At 48.8% G+C, this 15,365-nt stretch overlaps 2 long non-coding RNA genes across 12 annotated transcripts in view; one reads left to right on the top strand and one right to left on the bottom strand.

Annotated features, from left to right (window-relative positions):
* The window catches only part of LOC143901041 (uncharacterized), a 29,428-nt gene extending 15,041 nt beyond the window's left edge, over window positions 1–14,387 (bottom strand). The window contains exon 1 of the long non-coding RNA XR_013257940.1: window positions 12,343–14,387. This is a non-coding gene — a long non-coding RNA (uncharacterized LOC143901041). The remainder of the gene's footprint in view (window positions 1–12,342) is intronic.
* The window catches only part of LOC143901042 (uncharacterized), a 258,202-nt gene that overhangs the window by 114,624 nt on the left and 128,213 nt on the right, over window positions 1–15,365 (top strand). The gene's annotated exons all lie outside the window — the stretch shown is intronic.

The raw sequence follows: 15,365 nt of genomic DNA, 5'->3' as shown, positions 1-15,365 counted from the left end.
GTTAAAAAGTACCTTTTTTTCTTTTTTCGTGATTTTAAATATTCCCAAATTTACAATAGAAATGTTTTCAGCAAAGAACTATATTTAGAACGCGTGTTTATTCAGAATTTGACTTATTAGTCAATAATTTTTTTTAAGTATTAGGATTGAAATATTTGCGAGACACTAACGATTTATCTCTAGTAATCTCGAGACAAGGATATTTATGTCAAATTAACTATTTGGATACTTAAATCAAAAGGGTGGCTTTTAATCTCTGGAGAAGCTCGACTTGCCTGGCACGTCGATCGGTTTACTCCGTCTCCGTCTCTCGTATGCAATAACAATTTGGAGGCGTCCGTGCGGCTTTACATGCTTCGGTACCACCGTGACAATAAGGTTAACACAACGGCATTGCGTACGCGACGTAACCGGGTACGTACACCATCGTATTTCGAATCCTAGCGCTGACCGCAGCTCGCTCCATCGTGCTTCCACGGGGGTTGCTCGGCCGCCCCCAGGTCGGCGTGCCTCGCCTCTGGAAATTCTCCAGCGGCATTCCCTAGCGCGAGCCTTTCGTCGATAGAGAGGCTGGATCTTATTACGACCTGCAGACTACGCGTCGAGGTATGATTTCGTTGCATATGATGCGGAGAGACTCGGGATCGATCTGTTCCTAGGGCTGGGGCCGACGTTTTCACGTCGCTCTCGCCACGATTGTATTTTCTGCCTACGAAACTTTTGCGTCCGTAAACAAAATATTCAATAACGTAAAATGGAAAATTGTGTTTTCCGATTTTATCAACGAAATTACATGTCAACATTTTAATATGAGGACTGCGTTCCTACATAGTAATAAGATATAAAAATATCGCATAGCGATAAGAAACACTTTTTATAAATGAAAAAAATTGTAGGATAAAAGAGCTTGTAATTGGCTTCGAGTTTTGAGATATCGTCAAACTGTTTTCTCCAAGTTCTCGTTTCTTTTTCATCTCTGAAGCATCAACCGCGACGAACGCTTCTTCCGCAGGAAGACGCAACCTAAAGGGAGGGAACCGCGGCAAGGAAGGGTGGCCACGGTTGAAAAAGAGGGATCTCGCAGACGATCCTTTCGTCTCCCTACCTACATCTCCGGCGGCTCCTCGTAATTGTATCGATTGTCTTAGGGCGACACTACGATCGACCGTTACGCGCCATGAAAGGTGCACCGGTCGCGTACCGTCTCTCTTTCTTCCTCGCGTCCCATCCCCCTTTCTTCGGTACGGGGTAACCCGCTTTGTCGTTTCGCTCGATCAAAAAATAAAAATTCCTAACAGGATGAAAGTTTGACCTGGATCTTTTGTGGACGGCGCGGTGAGAGGGGGTGAGTAAGGGGCAGCTCGCAGACAATGCGCCGACGAAATTTGCATATACGCGAACGGCCAACGACGACGGCATGTGGCGCATCGCATGGGCTAGTTCTCTTTCGAGACAGGGGTAGGCCTGAGGAGGGTCGATAAAAGGGAAAAAATTGGATTTCGTCGCCTCTATCGTCGACGCGTACGCTGTGTACTTCATCGGGATACAAAGAAGGACAAGGGCCGACGGAGAGCCCAGGTAGGTCGGTGGATAGGACCGGCTGACTCCGGACAAGGGGATGAATTCCGTTTTTTTTTCATCCCTTTTCCCGCCCCTCGTTGTACCCGACCCATCGCCCATCGGGTAATCATAATAATGAGAGGAGAAAGACCGGTTGACCATCGGGCGGACCGAGGGGCGATAAAACAATCGCGGCTCATTTTTTGCCGCGGCAGCTGCAGCCAGCGCGACATCAACCGCGATTGTTGGGTACGACCCTTGGACATTGTACGGGCCAGATTCTCGATTTGTCGACGTATCGCCCTTCTCGCACGGATTATTTTGATAGGTTTTTCGCGGCGTTAAGGAAAATAAGAAGTCGATTCCACTGAAATCATTTAAGCTCACGACGCAATAAATGACGTGATCTAAATCAATTTTAAAATTAAGTATAATACATTAAAATTAGAAAATTGTTGATCTAATTTAAACGATGCTCGCCGTCAACGTTCGCCTCGTCACGAGATATCGATTCACCTATCCGTAAGCGGGACGAAAGCCCGAGAGAGGATCGAGAACGTCGGAGGGACGGCGATTCGTTGGACACCCTCTTGGCTAGTCGCCTAATGATCGGCGGAGGAATCGTGATGGCGAGCGGGTGGCGGAAGAGAGACAGAGAGAGAGAGAGAGAGTTGCGGGAAGAGGTCGATGGCTGACGTCCTGGGTAATTAGTAAAAACAAAGGAGCCTGGCCGGGAGAAGGAATCGAGAAATGGTCGTTGGAGGCGAACATAAGAGACAAGCTGAAAGAGAAGCGGAAGATCGCGTCGGGGGTGACGGGCGGCGATGAGGGCGGCAGTGGGTAGACGCGAGATAAAATCTAAATGAGAAAGTAATCCCTCGACGTTGATGAGGAAACGAGCGAGAGGCGGCAGCGGCGACGGCGAGGGAGGCGCAAGGGGGGAGAAGGCGGTGAGAAACGATCTCTCCTAGGCGCTTCCTTTTTCGTCCTAGGTCATGGCACCTAGGCGCTCGTTGTGCGGTGGCCTTCCGCGATGTAAACACCTAGCGCATCACACAGCCGGCCCGTTGGTGCTATCAGGCTAAGCGCTCGGGCTTAACCTAACCCAACCCAGCGTGTCGACGACCATCGCCACTGCCGCTGCCGCATGTCCGGCGTATATAGGTGGTCCTATCGATTCCCACCTCGAGAAAATAACGGGGATCTCTCACGGCGGAGAGAACTCTCGCCGCGCTCTCCGCAAAGTTATTTCGCGAAAGTTGCGCGAAACGGCCCCCGTTTCGCAACCCTCTCCCCTTCCCTCCTTCCCTCTCCTGTGTTTCGTTCGGCAACCGCCGTCATTGCTATCCGTTTCGCACCCTCTCGGACGGCTAGTATACGGGTGGAGCGAAGGGCTCGCGGCTCGAGGGTAATGAAATGAAAACAAAAATCGCGGAGCCAACCTCTCCCGACCGCCCGGGAAGAGGAAGAAAGTTACACGGCCAACTTTCGCCTTTTTCACCGCAATTTGCGGCCGATTCAGCCATGAATCTCGGTCCCCGCCTCGTTGAACGGCTTCTCGCGTATTTCCATCCGTGTATTTCCCTGTACCGCCCCGTGGACGATCGCGGCGAAGGTCAATGTTCCCTACGTCGAGCCGATGCTTGCCCGATGAGAGCTCGCTCGCGGGCGCGCGGTTAATCGCGTTCACAAACGATCAATCGCGTTCGAGTTATTATGCTCCAATTTTCAGCTCGATCCGTTTGTTAACGGGCTATTCCGTGCTATTCATTCTTCTCCTGATTTAATAAACACACTCCAAGAGAGTACTCCAAGTTAATCTTACTCTCTGGCTGGAAATAGACAAGCTTGGCCTTTCTACAAGCGATTCCTTCCGCTCGTCCTTCGTCGAGGTCGGCGGCATGAGCGACGGTGGCCCAGATTTCACGAGGCTAAATCGCAAGAGTCGCTCTCGCGAAGGAAGCTCTCGTTTCGCGGATTTTTCAACATTCTCGGGAATCGCGTGACCGACTGTCGTCGAGAAAACGATGGAAGGCGGTGGGGCGCGGGAGTGTGGCGCGAGAGAGGACAATCCGTTTATTAAGTGTTCCATATGGGCCAGATGTCCATCCTTCGCGGACGTAACACGTGGATAATCGGAAGAGCTGAGCGTACCGAGCCGCCGATCACTGCGGCATATGCCGCGATCTCCCGAGAGAGCAGCTGTGGCCCGCATCAGAATGTATCGACAAGGTAAAGTACAATCTCAGAAGATTATCATGCCGAAATACGTAACACGTGTGGCTTCCTACGGAGCTTCACGTCGATGTTCTCTTTCACGAGGAAAACACGTCAATGAAAATATTCCCGAGTCAATTAATATTAATGAATGAATTATTTATTTGTATACGATGTTTATTATTTATATACAGCGTAAATTATAACACACGAGAAGTACGACGTATCTAAAAAGTTGGGGAATCACACGTAATTTTTAAATATTTATCGTGTTCTTCAAATAATTGTGTTTCGATCAAATTTGTTTGGCGGACAAAGTTTATGCGATTTTATATTTCGCCTCTGGTCGCATGGAAACGACCCCTGTTCCGCGATCGTCGAGTCGCCTCGATGTTATAATACTTACGGATCGCGCGTTTAAATAAGTAAGTCGCTGACTATTTTGGCCACTCATCTTCCGAGGTCATCGTCGCCGGGCCTCATTGTTCGGGTCTCATCCCTTTGTGCGCGCGTGTCTGGTCTGTTTTCGGAAAGGGAACAAAAGGTATGGAAAGGGGCCGAAAAAAGGAGAGTGAGAGAATTTAAAGGCGCCATTGTCCGCCGGAATATCTACGAAGAATGCGAGCGGACTGATTTCGCCGCGCAACGTGCCGTTTTGCTCCCATTACAAAAAATAATAATTAGCCGGGCGTTTTGTGTGCCGCTCGGCCGTAGTATAGCGGGGGAATTCTTTTCAGCGACACATACGGCGAGACGCGCTTATGTAGCATTCCTCGGGCCTATATGTCAATCGTCGGGTCTCGTACGCACGTCGATTCTCCGGCGCAGCCGGCGCATTCTTGGCACGCCGTTCGCGAGGCGCGTTAACTTTGTTTATCTATAAAGTCGCGTCGTTGATTAAGTCACGGTAAAGTCAGGCCAGGGGGGAAACGCGAGAGGAGAATACGGTTAAGATCCAGCAATGTTTCAAACTGCGCGGCGTAAACCACGCCGGCCAACTCGACTCCGTTCCTTATCGCGCGAGGAGCGGCCCCGAGAAGTCCTTACTCGCGCTCTTATATAATGAAATTCGCCGCGGCGAAGAAAGTTTTAAAAGTGCAAAAGTGCGCCGAGAGACAAAAGAGCGACACGCGGGGAGCTTGACAGGGAGGACGAGATTTAGGAGGATCATAAATCGAGACGACGTCTTGGCGTCGCGAGAACCTCGACGAGATTAGAGAGGAGGCGCTCTCTCGGTCCGCGTCTCTCTCTTTCTCTCTTTCTTTTCCTATCTCGAAAAAAGGATCATCGCGGAAACTTTGCTTCGTTAGCGACAGTTTTATCTGTGTCTGTTATTTCTCTGTAAAAGGAAAAACGAAAGAAAAAAAAACAAAAAAATTTTTTAATTACCCGACACACATAATACAATTCATGCGTTAGAAGATTATTTAGCATCAGATCTGATTTGATTTATTTGCATTCAAATTATTTTATCGATAATTATAGTGATATCATGAACATAAGAAGTGAAATATCGCAAATTTTAACGATGGAGAAGCGATACGTTTGTTTTTAATTGAAAGCAAAGTCTGTGGATTTTTAATTAAGAAAATTCTCTCTCTCTCTCTTTCTCTCTCTTTTTCTCCCAAGATCTACCTCTGCCGGTCCATCTATCCATCCATCCATCCATCCACCCATCCATCTATCGAGTACTGCCTGTTCCTCGGAGGCTCCTCAAACAGTTTTATAATTGATTTCATTTTCATTTATTTTAGCACGAACCCCCTCCCTCAGCTTCCGCTCGCTCTCTCGTCACTTCGTCGTGCCTTGAGAGAAGACAGTGTCACCCTCTCGTTCTCCCCTTCTCTCCTCGTAGCACCCCGTCGTCGCCGCGACCTCACGCCGCAATCAATTTAATGTTTTAATTAAGAGAGTATCCGTGAAAAATTAGATTTTAATCGGATCGCACCTTTCCATCGGCGTCCTCTCTCTCTTCCGCAGTTCTCTCTATTTATTTTGGGGCGGTGTCTTTTAATAAATAATTTTAATTGCTCCGGCCTTTTCAAGACAGGACTCTCAAACGAGTGTCGCTCGTCTCTCTCTCTCTCTCTCTCTCTCTCTCTCTCTCTCTCTTTCTCTCTCTTTCTCTTTCGTCAACGGTGATTTTTGGTGTGCCCAATTTTCCGCTGACCGATCTGATCAACCCGCGTGTTCGCGGTGACGTCCCTACGCACTCGCACATTTACGCGGTTAAATATATACTTTGTTCTTCTTTAATAATACAAGTAGAGCGAAACTTGTCGCTCTACGTATATACGTTTCGCAAGAGCGCCGGCTCGGCATTTGGCAAAAGACGTTGTTTTAAACCGCGACTTTTCGGTCATTCGGCCCACGTTCGTCCCATATCAAATCGCGCCGCGTTACACGTCGAAGAGAGAGAGAAAGAAAGAAAGCCGTATGTGCGTGTTTTCATTACGCGCACACAAAATTTAATTAATACCGTTACTCCGGAGGGCGGGGGAGGCGCGACGCACTCGCACGTTCGTCCGCATGCGATCGATGGATTGTCCTCGAACGGTCAAATCAGTTGCGAAACGAAGCTGCCGCGTCGTTGCCCGGTTAGCAGCCGCGCTCGGCGTGGTCTAAAAAAGAAAAAGGTAGGAGAGAGAAGGTCCACCATTTTCCGCGGCTATTCTCGAGTGTTATGCAACCGCCGACCGATGCATTTGGCCGGGCAGAGCTTTATGGCCGAAGCTCGCACGCGCAAAAATGTTTGTTTTAACTTTGGTGCCCGCCTACCCGTCGCCCCCTGCCTGCATCCCTTCCCTTCCCGCCCCTATTCAGCCCCCGGACGCAGCCTTGAATTATTCGGAATGCGAGAAAATCTGTAAAATTAGACCTTCCGCTCTTCCGTGCATCTCTGCCCGTCCCTCTGTCCCTCCGTTCCTCCTCCCTTTCTCTCTCTCTCTCTCTCTCTATCTATCTATTCTATCGCTGTGGAAAAGTTGGCCGAAAGACGCGAGCGGACTTTTCTAGCGTTACCGTAAATGCGCATCGATCTCGCCGACGGATTAATCGATGAGTCGAAATTAACCCGTGGGTATTCGCGTCACGAAACAGGCGTTGCTGCAAGTTAAAATAGCGCGTATACGTAATAAACGTAAATCCGTACTTTTATCGACTTTAACATTTCAGAGGAGTGAAAACGGAGTTAAATTTATTTATAGAAAGACAATTCGCGCATAATCGTCGTCGCGTAATAGGAAAATTGCATTTGATCTGATAATATAACGCTGCGTCGTCGTTGACTGAACGACCGGCAACTGCGAGAATTACGCATTTAGAAGTCGATTTCTTTTCTCGAACCAAAATACTGTACCGATGCTTTTAAGATATTTCCATTTGTAAGTCGCGGCATTAAACAACGAGTATCCCTCTTCGGCATGCTAATGGAAATCGTCTTAAAAAGTTGCCGCACGGCCCTGGGGATGCCACCTGCGAAATTTCGAAATCTTGCAACGCGTCTCGGTAGGCGTATTCCCACTGGAACGCCCAAATGAAACGAGAGAGCGGGAGAGAGAAAGAGAAAAAGAGTCGAGTAGCTCGCCCTTTCCATATTTTTCACCCTCCATTTTTACGCCATCTTTCGTCAGCAGCGGCCCACCCTCTCTGTATTTCCCCCGACCCTTTTCCACGCTCTTTCCCTTTTCTCTCTCACGCACGCCCTCTCTTTCTGTCTCTTTAAACTCCCCCTCTCGCTCTGCAACGTCCACCGTCCTTCTCCATTCGTTACATGGCTCTTCCATTGTTTTGATCAATAAAGCGCAATTGAAATGACTTTGTGGGACGGATACTCTTTTTTCATAACTGATGAATACAATCAAAAGGTACATTGTACGTATCAAACGGTAGCGGATCGATCAAACGTGAATGATTTTTAGTTTTTTGCGCCGGAGAGCTGGGCTTCAAGAGGCGATTTTCATTATTCAGCTCATGGACGATGGGCTTTCTGACTATTTAAATTTCAGTGGCTGAGAGATAAGAGAGACCGAGACGAAACTTTTTCTCCTCCTAAAAAGAAAGAAAAAATCTAATTTCCGGCTCGCGATTGGACGATTCAATCTGTCGTAAGGATAATGGAATCTGTAAAAGTAGTTTCTTTCCCCTCCTCCTCTTTTTAACAAATTGGGAGCTAAATTTTTTTTTTCAACGTTCTGTCGCATAACAACCTTTTTTCAGTAATTAGATTTTCCATTGATTTTATTTGCCTATTACGTTTTGTAACAAAACAAACAGCCTGCCATTGCATTTTATCGAACAACTCGTGAAGTATTAAATTTTTGCGGTTTTATGAACCTTAACATTTTATATACAGTCGAGCCGGTTCTTCCATTTTAATTCATTTAATTGGCTAAATATTTTTTTAATTACGTTATCCGTATATGAATAGACGAAACATCGGATAAACTTTAGCGCAACTTTTCATAGTAATAAATCTATTTTTATCGCGTGTATATATTTTCCTCTGAAATAGTATTAATCCATTGTTTTAATTGTCGAAAATAGCTATGTCCATCATCGGCAGGATACTATGAATTATTATTATCCTTTTCGCGCTATATTTTATAACTCGACGAAAATCATTTTACGTAGCGTACTTGAAACTTTGTCTGTACTGTTAATATGTATCGCGACACGAATTATTCACGAAACTTTTATATTCAACTGAGAAAAACTAAATATCACGGTGTCTCAAAATATTGCTCGTCTGAATATCCATTCTTCTTTCATATCATCGAGACACTTATTTAAAGACAGACACTCCGTATTGTTTCTAGCGCATTCGGAATAAGACGCGCCAAAAAAATATCGTCTGAATATCCATTCTTCTTTCATATCACCGAGACACTTATTTAAAGACAGACACTCCGTATTGTTTCTAGCGCATTCGGAATAAGACGCGCCAAAAAATATCGTTATTATTATTAAAATTGCGGTGGTAACGAGGGAAGACAGAAGCGGAGACCGAGCTTAAGGGAATCACTCGACCTTTTTTTTTCCTGTCCCCGCTCATCATCTCGGAGCAGGCTCCGAGTATTCTTCTCGCGGTGTGCGAGGAGTAATTATTTTTCCGGCCCTCATTCTCATGGCAGGCTGGTCCCATTCTCTACCCTCCTCGCACCCTCGGTGCCGAGGATCCTCCTCGCGCTTTCGAGAAGAAAGAAAATGTAAGGGTGACTCGGGATAGCGCAGGAGCCGACCCTTACGTCGGGGACGAAGCGTCGTACCGCGAGTAATTCGAACGGGAGAAAAGAAATTAGCGAAATTAAACGTCAGGCCGTGCCTCGGCGGCTCGAAAGGATCGAAGGGCGGCACGACAAACCCTGCCCTCCCTGCCCACGTCCTTCTTTCGCGTCCACTTTCCATCGGGCACAGACTATTTGCGATTAATTATTCGAGCGGCGGCGAGAGAGGTACACGAATAGGTGAGAGCGACGAGGACGTGGTTGGAGCGAAAGAGAATGCGAGAAGTATTCGAAACCGCTCCGATAGCATGAAATCACGGGCATCAGGATACATCGCACTTGAGTAAAGGGTTACAGCTAAACGCGCGCGACCGGATTCGCACGATTGACATTACGTGTATGCGCCGTGTGCGTTACATTCGTTCGGCCATCATTTCGATTAAAAGGCGCGAGAGAGAAAGAGAGAGACCGATATTTCGACCCTTGCCAAAGAGAGATATTTCGACGTAATCAACGGGTACATCATCAGAGAGATATACCCGCTGTTTAAATGGGGAAATTAAAAACTTATCATTATTGGGAATTTCGCGAGCGCGTCAACGTCACACCGATGAACGTTCTACAGTTTCACTCGTAATTATGAGAGAGAACATTTTGTCCCGAGCCACTCCTCGCGATACATGAGAGTGTCCCTTTTTTTATTTAAGAGCGGATTAATAAAATTTAATGAAATTAATAAAATACAAATAAGATAAAATTCGTAAAATTCACGGTGAACTCGAAGTGAACGTTAAGAACTGAATTAAAATCTTTCTCGGGCGCGCGCACGCAATCGTTCTACGATGTGGCAAAGTCGTGTGCACATCGGCACAGCTTGTAACAATCGATCCGATATTCGTTTGCGGGCAATTGCATGCAACGACAAAGCGCCGAAAAGCGATTCGTGAGTATTTTTAGTCGCGCGCGCACGTCGCGCATATAACTCATGTATTCGTTAAAACCTCCCCGGACAAAAGCAGCAGCACCTCGTAAATGGAATTAATCTGTCGATTCGTACCGTGCGTCCATTTAATATCCATCACGCGTTCATCACTGCAGAAGCGATCCAGCCGGTGCTCGCGCCCGCACGTTGCGAGGTTGCCCGCTTCCTCTCTCTTTTTCCCCTTTTGCCGCGGTTCGTCCTTCTTTCCCGCGGCGTCCGTCTCTCGCCATCGAGTTCGCGCGCGGGATTGAACTCGCCGAAACTTCTAATTTCGTGGAATCCGCGACGTTGACCGGCCGATGATGAAAAATTTTGTGCGTAGCATCTTAATGCGCCGCGCGCCCGTCGAAAACTGACCCCGCAGCTGGCCGCCTTAAAAAAGGGGGGCAGAAGGACCCTTCGTACGGGAGAGGGATGGCCCATCTCGCACGGGGTCCTCGCGAACGAGTGGGGGGTCAGAGAAGGGGCGAGTATCACGGTGTCCAGAATTCTTTCATTTTTTCGCGGGTCTCTTTCTCTCTTCCGTTCCCGCGCGAGCGTTGTATCTCGTCTTCCCTCCCGACAGACGTATCTCGAGATGGGTTGAACCTGTTTAAGGGCTGTGTTTAAAGATCGAATCAAAGGGCGATGGAAGGGTCGGTGAATGTATCTCCTGGAAACGCTATTGTAATTGTAACATCATCGTTCTCATGCCGCTGATTCGCGTCGAGACTATTGTGGGACGAACTCGTTTATTTATACTTTTCAGCGGGAAAAGAAGCGCAAGGAGTTTTTCTCCTGGATTCTGTGTGGGAAACGGGCATAGGCGTATTCTGTTAGCTATTACAAGGAATTTTCGGTACAACGATTTTAATATTCTCAACACACACACACACACACACACACAATGTGAAGTAGTTATAATTACATACGTACAAGAAATATCTGTATTATAATTTCTGAAAGTGCGGGATCGACGAACGAAACAATTTATTGAGTCAAGCCAATAATTCGTTATTCGCTGAAACTGATACTGGAACTTTTCTCGCTATGCCGCAATTTTTCCCCGTAAAAAGCCTCGATTGACAAAGAAGAAGCGTTTGCGCGCGCGCGTGAAATGATATTTCCGGGACGCGGAATATTTTTTTTTCCAAACTCATCTCGCTTTTATTCTCGACACACAACGCACAATACATATTCCGCCAGATTATTTATTGACACACGTTCACTTCACCGTTCCCCGATACACTTTATTTGTTCTTTATTATTTATCGCAGTCGAAATTCTGCGCATTGTTTTCCAAAACACTGCAACTAATCACCACCACCATCACCACCCGGCCCTCTTCCTCTTTCTCCTCCTCCTCCTTCTCCTCCTCCTCCGCATCCCAAAACCTCACACCAACCCTCCTGCTATTTCCTCGTACACCACCACCTTCGTCCCCCGTCCCCGTTCACCCTCTGGCACCTATTCGATCGATCGTTCCGCACGACCCTGCCACGGATTGTCTACGGTCGATCCTCGATACCTCGTCGGTTTTCGAGGTAGCTACGTCGACACTCTCGGCATGTTCGTCGAGGAAGCCGGGGCGGCAGAACAGCAGCAGTATCAGCGGCAGCAACAGCAACGATAGCCCGATAGCGACAGCAGTAGAATTCAAAGCGAATTTTCGGGGAGAAATGAAAAACGGGGGTTGCGGGCGACGTGAGATTTTCGACGTGCGAAAATCTCCCCGACGTCACTTTTTTCTCCCTTTCGCCACCGTCTTTCGGTTTTGTTAGTAGTTTTTTTTGCGTCTAAAGCGTACCCGGCAGAACTTCTGCAAGCAAGGAATATTAATGTTTGTTAAGGTCGAGCATGAGAGAATTCAACGAAGCGAGACGCCGGCGATTCGAAGTCACTTTTTGCGAAACGTAGATTCGATCTGCGATAGAATAGTGCATGTTGATCAAAATACTATTCGAGCATGAAGCGTATATACAGAATATATTTCCATTATATCGCGTATTCTGTCGCATAACTCTTCCATTTAATCTATTGCACATCGTATGAATTTAAATAACCATAGTAATTGTAATTAATCGTAATAATTATTTTATTGTTGATTCGATAATTGATTTGTCTAATTCTTACATCTCGTTAATTAAATTTGCATCTCTATCAGTTAAATTTGAATTGAAAATCACTTTTTATCACTACCGTTCTTATTTATTCCAAATGATTTAATTCAAATGAAGCATATTGCGAAAAAATCACTTTGAGTTTCCGCATCATTTCTCGCGAGCGTCCCCTTCGTCGTCGGTATAGCGATATAGCAGATGTATAAAAGAGCGCCGATACGATTCATTCGATTCAGGCGTATGCGAAGGCTTTTCCTACCTTCGCAGAAACTGTAGTCGACGAGGTAGTCGAAATTCCGCAAGGCCACTGTTCAACACTCCTTCGTAATCGTCATAATCGTCATCGTCGTCGTTGTCGTCGTCGTCGTCGTCGTCGTCGTCGTCGTTCTCTTCGCCGTCCTCGTCGTCCTCATCGGCATCCTCTTCCACTCGGCGCAGCCTGTTCTTCCAATTCATCCGACGCCGTGTCTCGCGCGTCACCCACTTTTCCCCTCGGCTTCGATTTCCGCGTCTCACCGTGCACCGATCTCGCGCATCGCGATCACTCTCACGATCGATCGAGTCCCGTCTCGCGCGCGTGTGTTCCTCTCCGGTGGATTCGCGGGTGAATCGCGATCGACGCGCGGCGCGGATCGGTCCTCCAAAATTCGATTTCGTGTGTTTCCCTTTGTTGTATCGTAACGTCGCGAAAACACCGATTTGTCGGTCGCGGCCTGTCGCACGACACCGCGCCGAAGACGACTCTACCGCGTGATCGCGCGCGAAATCCCAGCTTCTCCGCGCCGTGGACGAGCCTCTACCGCGTGCCTCTCGATCGAGCGCAAATCGGTTTTTCGCAAGTGCCGTGTGCTTGTGCCGGCGAAGATCAGGACTATCGGTGGTAACGAGCGTGATAGCGATCGTGCGAGTTTCCCGAGGCTCTCCAGCGATCTTTTTCCGTCTCTTCGTGCTATTCACTCTCGCACCGGGCCTATTGATCTCTCCGTGTGGATCCGTCCTCTCGACGCGGAACCGTTTCTCCCTCTATCGATCCACAAAGAGATCCAATTAGATCATTCGCCGCTTTTGCTCCGGACGCGGCGAGATCGTCGATTCTTTATTCGCGCATCGTTACCCGTCTTGGAAGAATTGGATAAGCGCGACGGCGCAATTGCGGCGCGTCGGCGATTCGCAACGCCAACCGGATGCGGATTATCGGAGACTCGGCGCATGCGAGTCGTCCCGGTGCGGTCTCGTTCTGGTTCGTGTCAGCTCTCGGTACACCCGTTGCACACGTATCGAAGTCCCGGCATATATTCCCGCGATCCGAATTCGAAATTCGCGGCTCGACAATCGATGATTAACGTGTCTCTCGATATCTCTCAGGATTTCGAGAATAAGAAACTTTTTTCTACGGAAGAAATCAATCTCCCTGACAACGCTGATCGCCGAATCCTTTTGGAAAATTCGATTTTCTCACTGAATCCGTGAATCGTATCGTATCCCCACCAGGATCCTCGCAAGGAGAGGAGGGACTTGACGGGTGTCTCGAACAACTCCGGCGACTCGCACGTGCGTATACGTGCGTACGAGCGTGCACGCGTGACGACCGTCGACCGGTATGATAATTCGCGTAGACGCACTCACACACTGCCACTACCAGAAGAGACGGACTCCGATAGAAGAGTATCCGAGCGGATGCGGGCCGGCTGGCCGGTGGTCCCTTCTTTCGGCGGCGGGCCCTTTCTTGCGGTTCTCGGCCGTGCGAGCTTTCGGTCGCGGATCTCCCGACGACGCGTCCGAGAGAGAGAAGCGGGCCTCCTCCTGTTGCGCGGGAGCGCGTCACTGAAATCGTCTATATATCTTGCAATCTTTATCACCGCGCGATCTCTCCTTCTGACCCACCTCCTCCACCCTCTCCTTTCCTTTGTCTCTCCTCGCTCTCTTTTTTTGTTCTCTCTCCTCTCCCTCCTTATCTCTCTGGGCTCCCTCTCCGGGCTGTCTCTCCCTTACGGCGATCGGTATCGCGCGCGCGCGACGGTATCAGTTGACGCACAGCTCGCGAGTTCTTTCGATGACGCGCGCGGAACCGTACTCGCGGCGGGTACCTCGACTTCGATATTTCTGCGATTTATTACGGCGCGACTTAGAAATGCATCTAATGCGGTGCACGCCGTATAGAATGCATGCATGCACCTTGGCGGGGAGGGCGAGAGCCGCGGAGAACCGAGAAGCAGCCGGAGCCGGAGTCGGCGGAGCCGAGCCGAGTCGAGTCGAGTCGAGTCGCGGCCCGCGGCAGTATCGGCGCATGCGCCACCGACAGACGCGAGCGTGTGTACTCTACTCGCGCGATCTCTAGGCAAGCTGACGCGAGCCAGCGAGAGCGCGGGCGAGAGCAGATCGGCGGACAGGGGTACCTATACGGCTACGTCATTCACTGGCGTGGAGACCGGGGCATCAACCGTGACTCCGAATCGGCCGGAGTAATAGTAAACTCAATGCCGCATGCCGGCTTTATCTCGAAAAACAAAGAAATTGTATGAATGAAATAGTGAAAATTTCAACTCTTTTCTCGCGCCTCGTGAAAGGCCTTTTTAACCCTTCTAATAAACAAATGTTTGTTATTTTCAAGACGATGATTATATTAGGACATAATTAAAATTGTTCAGTCATTTCTATTCATTTTCGCATTGAAACGATTATTGTGCCCTTGATAAGACCGCCCGCGGGAGAATCAACGGCGTGCAAAAACCGTGAAACGGGTCAGCGAATTTCGCGTGTAAGCAGGAAGATTCCCCGCCTCGAGGAGGTCCAGCGCGTACGCGCGACTCGGCGCGATTAGCGATTACAGCGACGAAATACGGGAAACTCCCCCGCGGACCATTCGCCGAGGCCACCCACGTCAGTAATTCCGCGCGGCCTGTTAGCGCGCGATCTGGAAAAGCGCTAAAATATCCCGATGTACTCGCGGGAGAGTTACTCGCGCGCCGTTAAATTCTTTTGCCCGGCGCTCTTCGTACGCTCTCGCCCGCGTACTGCTCCGATGCGCCGATCCGCATACTCGCGAATACATACGTGTTCGTGTCACACGTGTGTACCGCGCGTGTGTATGCGTGCGTTACCGTGTGTTTCCATGTCGGAGCATAGCCTATCCCGTAGCACTATAGCGACGGTATGGAGAGGGCTGCTCTCCGCGTTTCTCTTTCCGCCGTCTTTCCTCGGTCCTCGTCGCGGTGGGTGGAAGAGGAACAGGAGGAGGAGGAGAAGAACGAGGAGGAGAGTAGCCGGGTGTATAGCCCCCCG

The sequence above is a fragment of the Temnothorax americanus genome, unplaced genomic scaffold (assembly GCF_048541705.1).
Source record: "Temnothorax americanus isolate GAGA-0224 unplaced genomic scaffold, ASM4854170v1 Scaffold31, whole genome shotgun sequence".
Lineage (NCBI taxonomy): Eukaryota > Metazoa > Arthropoda > Insecta > Hymenoptera > Formicidae > Temnothorax > Temnothorax americanus.
Note: the sequence above shows the minus strand (reverse complement) of the source record. Positions and strands in the feature narration are given on the sequence as shown.